Source organism: Canis lupus, chromosome 1 (assembly GCF_011100685.1).
Source record: "Canis lupus familiaris isolate Mischka breed German Shepherd chromosome 1, alternate assembly UU_Cfam_GSD_1.0, whole genome shotgun sequence".
Classification (NCBI taxonomy): Eukaryota; Metazoa; Chordata; class Mammalia; order Carnivora; family Canidae; genus Canis; species Canis lupus.
This window is the reverse complement of record NC_049222.1, coordinates 62,945,419-62,959,427: the sequence shown is the minus strand read 5'-3', so window position 1 is coordinate 62,959,427 and position 14,009 is coordinate 62,945,419. Positions and strand designations below refer to the sequence as shown.

Sequence of the window (14,009 nt, the reverse complement as noted above, 5' to 3'; positions counted from 1 at the left end):
ACAAGATGAGCTCTGGGGGTTATTCTGTATGTTGGTAAATTGAACACCAATAAAAAATAAATTTATTAAAAAAAAAAGAATTCAAGCATTGTTATTTGACTTTTCCTTATAATTGCCTTGTCTCTATTGACATTTTCTCTGCTCTCTGCTATTTATTCATGTTGCCCACTTTTTTCATTATAGACTTTTTCATATAAATCAAGTTTATTGTAAATTCCCTGTAGGGTATTTCCAACATTTGGCTCATCTGTGAGTCTGATTCTGTTAATTACTTTGTCTTTTAACAGTGATTTTTTTTCCAGTCTATTTCTTATATGTCTTCTATTTTTTATTGTCAGTATAGTATAGAAAGTATTAAACATTTAGATAATAGTAATTTTTCCTGAAAAGGGACATGTTTCACATTCTGATACTCTTAGGATGGGGGATTGAGTCATCCTACTCAATAGTGGAACTGGACTTGGGCTTTGTTATTGCTGTGGTTACTTACCTTCAGTGCATCATCAGCTTCAAATCCCTCTGGTGCAATTTTTGCTTAAATGAATGGTTATCTTGATGTTCATGTATATCTTTTAGGCCTTTCCAAATGCTTTCCTTTCTATATAACCTGTTCTTCCTCCAGCAAGAGTCAGCTATTGCTTGTTGCTTGGGGTATGCTACCCTGCATGGAAGTGGAAGAGGACAGTTTCCTCTTCCTGACTCACTTGTTTTCCTGGGCTTCAGGGTGGGGTTTCTCAGAAATGCTGCCCTTCTCTCAGTGGTAGAATTGTGAGGCTTTTCTTGTTCTATTTTTTTTTTCCTCTATCTTCTCCAGCACAGTCTGACCTCATCCTTGCTTTGGGAAAGTTATAGTTTTTAGCTCTTCCTGCCCATGTCTTAAGGCTTTTATTTTCCTTAGAGGCAAAAAGACCAAGTAGGGCTCTATTCCTTTCCGGCCTTCCCTCCACCAGGACTGCATCACTGAAAAAGAATTTGTCTAGTCTCCTGTCCTGTCCCAATCTTTCTCAGGAGCACCAGGTAAGGTCCATGAATAAGAGCCCATGAGGGGATATGAATTCTTGTTCTTGTGGCTACTAGGGGTTATATACTATAATGGTATCCCATATTTATTCATGAGTTGTACCAATTCATTGCAATTGTAGCTAATGTTTGTTTTTTCCCTGCTGTAGAGGCCCCATTTTCCTCACAGCTCCAGTGAGCTAGGATTTACATCTCATCTCTACTTCAAGATGCCTTACCATCTTTCCTTATATTGCATGCTAGCTTTTGTGCATTAACCACAGCTCTCTTGTGGGTTCAAGTCTATAAATCTGTAGACTCCCTGGCATTTTCTTATTATTAGGGTGAGAGCAACATTCTCCCTAGCTTTGTTTATTCTAGGCATAAGACATAAATCCTCATGTTTTCTTTACATGATTGGCAGTCCAGCATGTGCTATATATTAGATGAAAATAAGTCAATTTCTGTGGAAGCAGATTATGAAGTCTTTAACTTGATAATAGAGTACAATTGTAATAGTTTGGCCATTAAGGCATACTGTCAGGACTATTAAGAGTTAAATGGTCCAGAATATATTTTTAAATCAAATAAGTACATTTATAACAAATACATCTGTTTAAAAATTTAGAAATTCAGTATTAGATTCTTTTACTTTTTAACTTTACATTTGCTCACTCTTCTTTTTCAAAAAAAAAAAAAAAAAAGTAAGCCAGTCAAGCAAATGGATAAAGTTATGTACATGTTAATTATCACATCTCACAAGGAGAGAAATAGTTCATTCTCATTATAACTCTTCCTAAAGTCTAATACTTTCTTTAGTCTGTGAAAATATTAAAGTGACCCTATATAAAAAGAAAGATTCTGGAAAATGAATTTGGACTTCTTTAAAAAAAAAAACAAAAAAACTTCTGTACTCAAGTTCAAACAGTATGTTTGACCTTTATTTTTATTGCCTGCTGGGGTTTTCCTTTTTTTTAAATAAATCTTTTCCAAATAACTATCTTCTTCTTACTTCTCTTTATTTGGTAATATTTCTAATCCAGGAAAAAAATTTACTTTTCATAAAACTTGATGCTGTAAAATTTAGTCCTTTATATAACCCATTAGCCTTTGTCATACATTATTTGCCCTGTGTTATTTTTCCTTTTTTATAAAAATAATAATCCGATACTTGAATTTATGTAGTTCACCAAAAGACCTTTGAAAAAGATGTCTTAATAACCTTGTATTTGATGGTTTCTTGAGGTATACATTCAATGCTTTGGTAAAAGTCATGCCCTACTTTTAAGAAGCATTGTAAGCATTATACTCTTACTCATTTCAGATTCCTTGCCAAAATTATACAACAAAGGAAGTATCCTAAGAAAAAACTATGAAAGGAAAAGCCTGTTTTGTAATCTTAAAAAATAAAGATCCCAAGGGCTTCATATTATCTACAGCTAGATATCAGCTCCACATCTCAGTGCTACAACTCAACCCATCTTTAAGGTAAATCAAGTCTTCTGATTGAATTCATACATGTGCATATACATGCATACTCTAAGTTCTTTTTTTTCATTTGACATAATATTTTAAAAGATTTAATTAGTTGTTTGCTTTAGATAAAGAGACTGAGAAAGAGAGAGAGAGAGAAAGAGAGAGAGAGAGCAGTGGGGAGGGGCAGATGAAGAGGAGAAGCAGGCTCTCTGCTGAGCATGGAGCCCAACATATTCTTTCTCCCTCTGTCTTTCCCCCCCAACTTATGCTTCTCTTGCTATCTCTCTCTCTCTCTCTCTCTCTCAGATAAATAAACAAAATCTTTAAAAACAAAAAAGTGTCAGATACTTAGATGATTGAGCCACCTAGAGACCCCTGACATAGCTTTTTGATCTAGAATCATGCACAGGCATTGACAAGCTTTGGGCATAGTGATAAGGAGAAGCCTTGAGATCAGATTACTGAGGCTTAAGTCAAATAGTATTTTATCATTAACAAGCTATGTAAACTCATTGTGACTCAATTTCATCATGTGTAAAATAGAGATGAAGTAAAAGTACCTATATCATAAAGTTGCTATAAGATTTAATTGACAGTCTAATAAAAACTAGAATAAAGAAAGTGCTCAATAAATATTGGTTTATGTTGTTATATTTTAGTCTGTAGATCCAGCCACAAGATTAAAGTGCCATGTGGCTTGTATATACTACCTTTATATCCAATCTTGGCTGAACAAATAATTTTGGCCATGTCCTTGATTAAAAACTTCTGATTTCAAAGGCAATATCTTCTATATTTTAGTAAAGGTTCCATTTGTACTCTGGTAGAACATGCACTAAACTGTTGGTAAGTATGCCACTCTTTAACTGAGCTTATGTCTGCCTATTTGATCCTATAAAAATTCTAAAAACTTTCCTATTATGAATTTCTCTAACTCCTTCTCCAAAAATAATTATCTTAATTTTACTTTTACTTTCATCTTTCCTATTTTTATTAAAGGAAAAAAAAAAGATTGTATATATATATATAAGATTAATATATATATATCTTGCATTTTTCTATGTCATCTTGATTTCTAATCTAAATTTAGCTATTCTAAAAGAAACTCCCCTTCAATAGACATTTTAAGTATTTTCTCAAAAGATTATCTTTTTTTATCTCTGTATCAACTTTTTTGAAATATAATATGTATACAATAGAACACACCCATTTTAAGAGAATACTCAAATGTACACACCAGTGTAACCATCACCATAATCAAGATAAAGAGCATTAGCATTAGCATTATCTAAAGTGTCATTCAAGCATCTTTGTTGTGAAATCTCTGCCTATCTTTGGTTTCTAAAAAACTCTGTTCTCTCTGTCATGATAGTTGAATTTTGTACTTCCTATATATTCATATGCATGTAATCATACAGTGCATACATGCATACCCTTTTGGTTATTTTTTTCATTTGACAATTTTTTAAAGATTTTATTTACTATTTAAGAGAGAGAGCGAGAACAAGCAGAGAGAGAGAGAAGCAGACTTCCTACTGAGCAGGGAGCCAAAAAGTGGGGCTTGATGAGATCATGACCTGAGCCTATGGCAGATGCTTAACCAACTGAGCCACCAAGGTGCCCCAAATTTGACAACTTTTTTTTTTTTTATCATAGTTCTAAAACTATGCAGTCACACAGGGACACTGGAGAATTCACAAGGACATCACATGTTTTAGATTTTTAAAGAAACATAGTGACATCTGCCAAAAGCTGTGTGGGCTACTAGCTTGAAGTAATACACAATTTCAACATTAAATTGAGTTACATTTCTTTTGATGACACCAAATCTTTGTGAAGCTGAGTTTTGGGCTGTAATTAAAAAATAAATAAATAAATGCCACAAGAAAATCAATGTGGAAGAGGTAATTAGGGTGGTGATGTCCAATTTGAGTCCACATTAAGAAGTTATGCAGTGCCCAACAGGTGCACAAATACAATTCACAAATAAATATGGCTTTTTTAATAGAATGAAATACAAATGTTATTTTTCTTTCAACTAATGATGTATATTATTTTCCAAACAGCCACTAAGTGTATACTAGGACAGAAATACTTAAGAATCATTTTGACCTAAGTATATAATCAGTTCTTTCTTTCTTTCTTTCTTTCAGGGCCATGAAAAAAATGACAAGCTCTGTGACACCAGAAAATTTAGGAATGTTTGGCTTTTGGGATTCTTCAATAATATTTCATCAGTGATCCATTCCTTTTTATTGTAATATTTTATTTTTTATACCATAATTTCTTTTACCATTCACCATTGAAGTACATTTGGGTTGTTCAAAGTTTTGGGCTATATTGAATAAAGAACATTATTAGAACATTCATGTGCAACTCCCTATGTGGATATGTTCTCATTTCTCCTGAGTAAACACTTAGACATGGAATTTCTGGGTCATACATAAAATGTAATTCATCTTAAAAACAAAAACAAAAACAAAAACAGCCAAGCTTCCATCACTTATTACTTTTCCTGTCTGAAAAATTTTAAATGCTGATATGCTGGCAACGAATTGTTCAGGTGTTATTTGTTAAAAACAACAACAACAACAACAACAACAACTTTGTGCTGCCTTAATTCATAAAGAATTTAGTTACTGAATATAGAATTGTAGTTTGTCATTTTTTTCTTTAAGTATTTTAAATGTGCCATTCCATTGTTTTCTGGCTTCAGACTTCACCTTTGTTTCTCATACAATATAGGTATATTCTTTCTGCCTTTAAGATTTTCTTGTGATCATCATTTGTTTCGACAATTTTCCATATACCTTTGTATCATGGTCTATGTTTTTATCATACTTTAGTTTTATTGAGGACATTTGTCTATAGATTTCTGATTTTGACCAGTTTGAAAATTTTAGTCATTACTTTTTCAAATATTTTACTGCTTTTCATCTTTCTGGGATTCCAATTACACATATGTTAGACCACTTGATGTTGTCCTACATCACTGTGATTCTGCTAACTTTTAGGTCTTTTTCTAATTATGCTTCAATTTGGAATTTTTCTTTTGCTGTATGTACAAATTTGCTGATCTTTTTTTCTACAATATGTAATCTGCTGATAAGCACAACCAATGAATTTTTTCACCAGACATCTTATAATTCTTCTCTAGGTGCTTTTTGTTTGTTTGTTATTTTTTATTTTTCTTATTTTCTTCCTAAATATGTTCATGGATTTTTAAAAATTATTTAGTGCATTCATAATAGGTATTATAAAGCCCTGTTCTGCTAATTCCATGATACTTTGCCATCTCTGGATCTGTTTCTATTGACTGATGTTCTAAAATGGAGCACATTTTTCTATTTCTTTGTGTTTTTAGTAGCATTTAAATAACACTAGATAATTTTAAATCATTGAATGCTGGAATTGTTGTCTTCCTTTAAAAAGTATTCAAGTTGTTTCTATAAGTCAATTAAGTTATTTATGGATTAGTTTTTTCCTTTGAGCCTTATCATTAACCTTCATTATCCATTATTTTAGTCTTTTACCCACTCTAGTCTCCACTAAATGTTCTGAGTGTTCAGATGAAAATGGGCTTGCTGAGAATGCACTGAGATAATGCTCAGGGAATTGCTTAGATTATAATGCTCCAGTTGTTATTTGTCTTGCATCATGGAATTCCACTCTAAGTAAGCATAGATTATATCCACAACTGACTATGCATGTTTATTGAAACTCTTTCTTTGTAACTCCTCCTTCATCGCTATTGTGCAAAATCTTGTCATTTCATTCTCCCTACACCTGCTCTTTTCCCCTTAGTGATGCAAGTCTGTCATATTCTTCTTGAGTTCCTCTTCCATGAATACGTGTTTGAAAAATCTCTCCACAAAAATGATGTGATGATCATTGTCCTCGTATCTTTTTCTTTTCTCTCAAGTTGTTTTTTTTCTCCAATTTCCAAAGATAGTTATGCCATATGTTTTTATCAGTTCTAGTTGTTTATGATTCAAGAGCAAGTACGATGCAACTGTGTTGAAGTGGAATTCCCAAAAACTCTTTCACATTATTTTACAGAATGTCTATCAGTACCGTTAATCTCTTAAGGCCGAAATTTCTCTTGTAGTAGACCAATGAAACTATCTAAGGATTGAAATACTTGGTTAACTGGGTCACAAAAAGAAAGTGATCTGAAGGTTGGGTATAAGACATGAGGGCCAAGGAAGTAGCCAAGGCACCCTGTTTTTCAGGCTGAGCTTATGTAAGTCATTAAGGTCTAAGTGAAATAGTAGTAAAAATGGATTTTCTTCATACAACACTCCTAAATTTTAGCATAAATTAAGAGTGGGACTAGAGACAAAACCAAAGTAAACATATTAAAATATGTTTCATAGGGAAAAAAAGAAGTTAAGAGATAAAATCACTTGGGGGTAACTATCTGTACCCTGAGATGAAATTACTGTACATTAAAAGAATATTCACTTAATGGGAATAGCCTAATTAGCAAGAGCATACAGAAATTAGAATGCAGAAGGAAAGTATAATAGCCTTATTATAATTTAATGTGTAATAAAAATTAGAAGTAATTGGTTTGAATATGACATTTTATGAAAAAACTTTCTAAGTGGTTATTTTTTCAATGCATTCACTGCAAGTTTAACTCCAGGATAATACATTAAGTAATAAAACAGTTTATGGTTGCATACTAACAGAAAGTACTGAGGAAAAAAATGATTTGACTAACTATCCAGAAGTATTTATTGGATTAGAATCCAAACATGACAGTAGGCCAGCATCTCCAGGATGAAAAAGGCTGTGAGTCTAGGCACACATATCTTTCTGGAATATGGGAAAGCTTGGTTCTTGTCTCTCGGAGTCCAACAATGAATCTCACAGACACAGGAGAGTGAGTAAAGCAATAGTAGTTTATTAAATAAGTAAAGATACAGAAAATACTCTCAGAAGTGTGAGGAGTCCTGACAGAGTTGCCACTGAGGGCTTATAGGGTTGGTCTTCTATTGAAAGTCAACCAGGGAACCTAAATCCTTTTAACATATCTATTTTTTTAAGATTTTATTTATTTATTCATGAGCGACAAGAGAGACAGAGAGAGAGAGGGGGGCAGAAAGAGAAGCAGGCTTCACTCAGGTAGCCTGACGTGGGACTCGATCCTGGGTCTCCAGGGTCACGCCCTGGGCTGAAGGCGGCGCTAAACCGCTGAGCCACCTGGGCTGCCCCCTTTTAACATATCTATTAATATCACCATTGAGTTAGGACTGGTGATAACATCTTTAATAGCTTACTTCTTCACTGGGGTCTGGTTATTCTTTGTTGGTCACAGATGACTGTCCTCTAGGCCCACATCTAAGGCAGGGTGGTCTGGCTTGTTCCCTCATCTCTGGTTTCCTTACTCTTCAGCATTTTGGGTATTTCTGTGAGCCTGAACCCATAGCCCTCAATCTATCTCTCACTACCTAGCCCTGCCAGTCCCTTACTCACTTCTGAGGTATATTTAGTGAAGCAAACAGCTAACATCACACTGATTTATGGTGCATCACCAGCCTGAGCTGCCTGACATAAACATAGATGGCTGGTTCTTAATCAGTAAGAGAGTAACTAAGAGTTCCTCCATCTTGACCTTCCTTCTAGGTCCTATCACTGTCTGTTTTGTTTTCAACTATCTACAGGTTAACACCGAACAAAGTTCTTCTTTATAAGATTTCTCTTTTACTGTTGGTGGGAATGTGAACTGGTGCAGCCACTCTGGAAAACTGTGTGGAGGTTCCTCAAAGAGGTAAAAATAGACCTGCCCTACGACCCAGCAATTGCACTGCTGGGGATTTACCCCAAAGATACAGATGCAGTGAAATGCGGGGACACCTGCACCCCAATTTTTATAGCAGCAATGTCCACAATAGCCAAACTGTGGAAGGAGCCTCGGTGTCCATCGAAAGATGAGTGGATAAAGAAGACGTGGTCTATGTATACAATGGAATATTCCTCAGCCATTAGAAACGACAAATACCCACCATTTGCTTCAACGTGGATGGAACTGGAGGGTATTATGCTGAGTGAAGTAAGTCAATCAGAAAAGGACAAACATTATATGGTCTCATTCATTTGGGGAATATAAAAAATAGTGAAAGGGAATAAAGGGGAAAGGAGAAAAAATGAGTGGAATTATCAGAAAGGGAGACAGAACATGAGAGACTCCTAACTCTGGGAAACGAACAAGGGGTGGTGGAAAGGGAGGTGGGTGGGGGGTGAGGGTGACTGGGTGACAGGCACTGAGGGGGGCACTTGAGAGGACGAGCACTGGGTGTTATGCTATATGTTGGCAAATTGAATTCCAATTAAAAAAAAAAAAAGATTTCTCTTTCAGAAGTCACAGAACACATTTTTATTCTAAAGGCACTCCTAATTTATTTTATTAAGTATAAAATTCAGTTTTTCAATCACTTTTTGAGAAAAGTGGACAGTTCTGATGGGGGAACAGGGCCAGCTGAGGACAAAGCACAGCAGATATCCCACAAACAACCCACACCCAAGATGGGATATGTGTGACATTCTTCAGGAAGTTTCCAGTTGTCTTAATGTTAATGCCTTGCTAGAGGGAAAAACAATCTTTAACTTGACCATGGCAAGGCCTCCAGTAACTTGTAGGTCGTCCTTAGCATACGAAAATCCTTTTAAAATCTTCCTTTTTCCTTGCTTCCCCCAGTGTTTGGGTATATAATCAGCCACCCCTCACAGGTCCAGGGCGGCAGCTCTTCCTGTCCATGGGTCCTGTCCCCAGGCTTTAATAAAACCACCATTTTGCACCAAAGACATCTCAAGAATTGTTTCTTGGTTGTTGGCTCCGGACCTCACCTATATTCCAAACCTTCATCAGTTCAAAGTAGCCTGTGTGTGTGTGTGTGTGTGTGTGTGTGTGTGTGTATCTCATGTCTTCTCCTCCTTGCTTGGTCAATGTCTTCATGCTTTTCTATCCTCTGCCAGCATTTGATCTAACAACCTAATGTATCAGTTATTTACTCTGCAGGCCTCATTGCTTAATCTACTCTTCCTCCTTTTCCTCTAGTGGGATGTGTCCATTTGTACTTGTAAGCCTCAGATGGGCCATGTCCCAATCCCTGGCTTTTTCTCCCACTTAGAAATATATATCTCAATTACTTCAGAAAAGCTGGTAATAGAAATCACTTGGCTTTGATGTCATGCACTTCACATTTTAAATACTAGTTCTGAATCTTATTCGCCTCTTGACTTTGGGAAATTTACTTAATCTTTGAAAAACAGTCTCCTTCTATAATACAGGAATGTTAGTAATATTTATACACTATTGAGTTATGGGGAAGATTAAATGAGAAAATACATGCATGGCACATTACGAGTATTCAGTAAAGTCTAGTTTCCTTCGCCCTATCCTTCATTTCTTCTTGATACTAATTCCTAGTGTAAATTCCTGACAGTTGTTTCTTCTCTTTTTTTTTTCTTCAAAACAAGTGCTTGATTTAAATTTTGATTGCTGAGGCATCTGTTTCAAAAAGGCATCTGCTTCAAATAGCTATCTCAAATAAACACAGTGCCAGCCACACTAAAGAGCCAGGTAATCTCTCTGCATTGGGACTCCTTTGTTTTAGAGATCTTGCTTGATTACCATAACTGACCGTTTGAACCACTTTTTTTTTTTTCTTCACATGCTTACAATTCCTGCTTTTATGTTTTAAACACACCCAGAAAGACTGAGCCTGGGAAATCCTAGCAAAGCCCTCCTCTCACCCCTCCTTGTCTGGTCCCAGGTGTAGTTTAGCGAGGTCCTTGCTGAAGGGTGTCTTGCAATTTTAAGAACCACAAAGGCCAGTCCAACCACAGCACTAACTATTGATAGGCTGAGACCAACTCAAAACATCTGCCACTCTGCCTTGTTTTTCAGTATCTAAGACCATCAACTGCTATTTGATTCACTGATATTCTTTAGTCATATGATTCTTATGATCACCCTTGACTTTAGATGGTCATGAGACTTCCAACATTCAGCATCACCTTGTAGGTTCTCTTGGGGACTAGCCAATGCTTACGCCTGCCCACGCCTCTGCTCTCCCAGCCTCATCTTCATGCTCCCAAGCTTACCTTTCTTTCCTGCCTTTGTCCTCTACAATTATTCTTCTGGCTCTGGTGGCCTTGAAAGATGAAAATGCTAATAGACACATTATACCTCTTGGAAATTATTTGTACTTTTTTTCTCCAGAGTTAAGGAATTAAGAACTCTGCCAAAAGTCAAGTCCAGGAAAAATGAATTATTTTATGAAGGCAACTCACCTATCTTCAGAAATAATATTCCCTTAGGCAGCCTCTACTCCATTTTCTCTGGAAGTCGCCTTGTCACAAGGAAACAGGTCAAAGTTGCCTAGGTGGCTCAGTCTGTTAAGTGTCTGCCTTTGGTTATGATCCTGAGGTCCTGGGAAGGAGCCCCACATGGATTGCCCTGCTCAGCGGGGAGTCTGCTTCTCCCTCTCCCTTGGCCCCTCCTACCACACTCTCTCTCTCTTTCTCAAATAAATAAATAAAATCTTAAAACAAACAAACAGGCCATAGACTCCAGCAACCCCCAATACAGTGCTCAAGAGAATCTAAGCTTTGGCAGCAGACACAGCCTCCTACTGTGAATGGCCAGAAATGTGAGAAGGAGCAACCAAAACACATAGGCCTCTTTTAGATCATTTTCCAAAGATTAAGTAGCCTAAAATGTCCTCCTCTAATGCTTCATACTTGGACTTGAACTTTTACAGCAGTGTATTGTAATCAGCTTTAGGTTTGGGTTACAGTTTTGACTCCCAGTCTGCTCAGAGAGAGATTCAATCCATTCGCATCCCTCTACTCTCTCAGTTTTAGAAGCTCTGTGTTGCACATTAACTTCCTTTAAGTCCTGGAGATGCTACATTCTCTTGTCTAGTCTGCCCTTTTTAAGAAGCAGGAGTCATCACAAAGCATTTCCCAACTGATGTTTTTTAAAGAAAAGGTAATTTAATCAGCATGTGTAATTTTCTGCTCTCTTGCAATTCATCGTTTCTGATGCCATCTCCTAAAAACACCGTTTTCTCCCCGTTTAGTTCAATTTCTATGGAGCTGTGGGGGAACTCTATTATGCTAATGATGAGGCAGATAAGTGGTTTACTTAAATTAAATTAGCAAACACAGCCAATTACTCTGCAACCATTCTGAACTTAACAAGAAAATTCATTATCAGCACAGAAGAGATAAGGCCTATTTTTTTTTTTTTAAATCCTTCTTTGGAGGAAACTTCATCCTTGCCAAAAAGGTCCCATCACAAGGATTAATGACTGACTGGTTGGAGTCAACTTCCTTAAATTGAAAGCTGGCATAATAAGAGAGTTTGTGATTTAGCCTGTCTCTCAATGAGAGAGCCATAAAGCTATAACCCTAGCTGGTAGCTTTAACTATGAGAATTATGTCCTAAAATAGCCGCCCTATTGCATACCACTACACATTTCCCATATTATTTTGGAGTTGCCTGGGGAATAAAATTCAGAGACTATACATTATAATGTTGGTATTTCAATAAGAATGCTAGGCAACAAGCTTACATCAATTCATTTGATGAACATAAATTGTATGCCAGACCCAAAGCACAATTGCTAGGGGCTCAGCATACCCCAATGAGTAGTCTGTTGTTCCTGCCCTCAAGCATCTAAAGTCTAGGGGGAGAGGCAGATCTGTAAACAAATGTAAAATAATATGAAGCTTATAAAATGGTCACGCAAGCTGTGACAGGAGCCTGGAGGAGGATGTGCTAAATTCTATTCTATGTGGTATAAGAGGAAGGATTGGGAACACTTAAAGAGATCTGATGCTAGGCAAGGCAGTAGAAGGCAAATTCTGGAGAAAGGGAAAAGTATCGGCAGAAGTCCAAGGTTGTGAAAATGTGTAATTTGATGAAATTTTTTTAAGGATGATCAAGAAACACTGTGTAGAAGTACAGGGTGAGTGGTGAGGAAATGGGGAGCCCAAGATAGGCAAAGATGGTACCAAGGTGTCCATGTTACTGACAGAGTGTGAAATTCACAATAGAGAGCACATTGATCATCATATCAATTTTAAAGATTACCTAGTATCAGTCAAAATGTTTAACCAAGGAATCAGTGGTATCTAATACCTGATTACCCATACTGATGACTTAAATTTATGAAATGAGAGCTCATATCATACTAAAACAGACACAATTTATTTCCTTTTGAGTCCAGATGAAGTTTCCTTTCATAATTTCTGATTATTGCAAACAACTACATCTTCATTTATTTCTTTCAAATAATGTCTCATGAAATTGTTCCATGGGATGCAAGCATTCTTCTATCCTACCAACCAGAGTTTCATTGGAAAAATGAATGAAAGCAATCCACTAAGGTATAATTTATGTAAATGCTAGCTTCTCAAACATATTTATGGACTGTACTAATATAGCAAAGCTGTTACCTTATACAGTTGGGCTACTTACTATTTCTTAGCTGAATAGCTCAAAACCTTGATTTTTTTATCTTCTGGCTTACTAGTTCCAACTAAGAACACAGCAGTGTTCTTTTAAAGATACTGATTCTCAAACCAGGAATCTGTCTGTGCCCACATTCTCTTCCTTATCACCTTCCTTTCCGCCTGAGCCACAACTTCCCACACCAAGGTCTGACAATCTATCTTTCCAGTGACCAGCCACTTCTCTCCACCTTCACTTCTATTTCCTTAGCTCAAATTACTTACATCCATTACCTGGTAACCTTGGTCTAAATTATCTCTCCTCTTCAGTCTTGTCCCTTCAGGCCATTTCCCAAACTGTCAACAAAGGTAAGTCTTTCACTTGAAAGCCTAATTATGTAATTCTACTGCTGTTTCATATCTGTTGGTGGCTTCCCGTTGCTACTAGAATACGGTCCAAATTCATCATGGAATATGCCCCCCTTCCCTGTGCATATTCAGGTTTTCTCTTCAGACTCTTCCATTGTGATTTCCTGTAGCCATTCTCTTTTACTCTGTGCTTTTGCAAGGCTACGACACTGATAGTTCCCCACACTTCCACTAGCATACCCTCCACCTTCAACCTGTAGTATCTTTACCAGATCTCCCCTTGCTTAACTTCTACTTATCCTTTGGGAATCAGTTCTATACTTAAATGCTCAAAGAAGCCTTCCCTATCTCCCCAAATGAATAAATTGACTCTTCAATGTACTTCATTTTATCACAACCTGTGTCACTTACCTTGCTAGATAGACTGCTCTTATTACACTGTGAAATTTTAAGGACTGGAACTATATCTTTCTCATAAAAATATACCCCCCGTGCCTACCACAGTGATTGATGCATAGCCCCAAAGTATATGTGTATCTATTCACGAAATAACCATTCATTAGTTTTAAAGAGTGGATTTGGGAGCAGCGCTTACCCTTTACATACAGGCACAACCTCTGATTCTTCCTTATGGCTCTAGTGTCCCATTCAAACCTGGACACACCTTTCTGGATATCGTGGAAACCAGTGTAATGCCA

General features: G+C 36.5%; 1 long non-coding RNA gene across 1 annotated transcript; it reads left to right on the top strand.

Moving 5' to 3' along the window:
* Positions 1-756: 756 nt before the first annotated feature.
* On the top strand, positions 757-4,902 carry LOC119870674. Its single transcript, XR_005353113.1, has 3 exons — positions 757-1,017; positions 2,324-2,487; positions 4,629-4,902. It is a non-coding gene; the product is annotated as an uncharacterized LOC119870674 (long non-coding RNA).
* The last annotated feature ends 9,107 nt before the right edge of the window (positions 4,903-14,009 follow it).